General features: G+C 61.8%; 1 long non-coding RNA gene across 1 annotated transcript; it reads right to left on the reverse strand.

Annotated features, from left to right (window-relative positions):
- On the reverse strand, nt 1-434 carry LOC107199507. The gene is made up of 2 exons (XR_001519229.1): nt 380-434; nt 1-283 (listed from the first exon to the last, which is right to left on the reverse strand). It is a non-coding gene; the product is annotated as an uncharacterized LOC107199507 (long non-coding RNA).
- Between the last annotated feature and the right edge of the window lie 660 nt (nt 435-1,094).

Here is a 1,094-nt window from a genome sequence, read left to right on the forward strand (position 1 = left end):
CGGCAGGTATTTTGTCTCCCTCTCTCCCTCACTCCCTGGGATGAGTGAGTGTCAGTAAGTGTTGGCAGGTTGGCTGCCGGCTGCCTTATAGAAGAGGCTCAGTTTTGCGGCGCTGATCGGCGGGAGAATGAAGTGACGGAACCCGGAAGTAGTGGTGGCCATAGCCAGTCCTGCAGCGCGGCGGCGGCGGCGGCGGGGGCGGAGCTCAGGAAGCCGCAGACCCCCACGGCCCCCCCGGCCTCGGGGCCCAGCGCCCCCGACAGCAGCGCCAGGGCCCCGCCCCCTGCCCGCCGTGACGTCAGAGGGCGGGGTCAGGGCTGGCCACACCCACAGACTGGGGTGAGGGTGGGGTCCCCCCTCCCATCCCCCCCCAGCTCACCGGGGTCCAGCCCGTTGGTGGCGACGGCGCTCAGGGACACCGCGGTCAGCAGCATCTGTGGGGACCCCTGACCTCTGACCCCTGACCTGACCCCTGACCTCTGACCTGACCCCTGACCTGACCTCTGACCTCTGACCCCTGACCTGTCCTCTGACCCCTTCCCCTGACCTCTGACCCCTCCCCCTGACCTCTGACCTGACCTCTGACCCCTTCCCCTGACCTCTGACCTGACCTCTGACCCCTGACCTGACCTCTGACCTGACCTCTGACCCCTCCCCCTGACCTGACCACTGACCTCTGACCCCTGACCTGACCCCTGACCTGACCCTGACCTCTGACCTGACCCTGACCTCTGACCTCCCCTCAACAGAGTACCCAGAACACGACCCCTGACCCCAAAGTGTGTCCCCAGCCGTGTCCCCAGGTGTGTCCCCATTCCCCAGGTGTGACCCCAGGTGTGTCCCCATTCCCCAGGAAGTGGCCCAAAACATTTTTGTTTTGTTTTTTTCAAAGTACTGTGAAGGGGGTGGGGAAAGATGCGAAGAAAAATTGAATAGTTTGCAAAGCCCGCACTTCCCCCTCTCTCCTTTTTTTTTTTTTTTTTTTTTTTTTCCTCTTTTCGGCAGGTATTTTGTCTCCCTCTCTCCCTCACTCCCTGGGATGAGTGAGTGTCAGTAAGTGTTGGCAGGTTGGCTGCCGGCTGCCTTATAGAAGA

Source organism: Parus major, unplaced genomic scaffold (genome assembly GCF_001522545.3).
Source record: "Parus major isolate Abel unplaced genomic scaffold, Parus_major1.1 Scaffold850, whole genome shotgun sequence".
NCBI classification, from domain to species: domain Eukaryota; kingdom Metazoa; phylum Chordata; class Aves; order Passeriformes; family Paridae; genus Parus; species Parus major.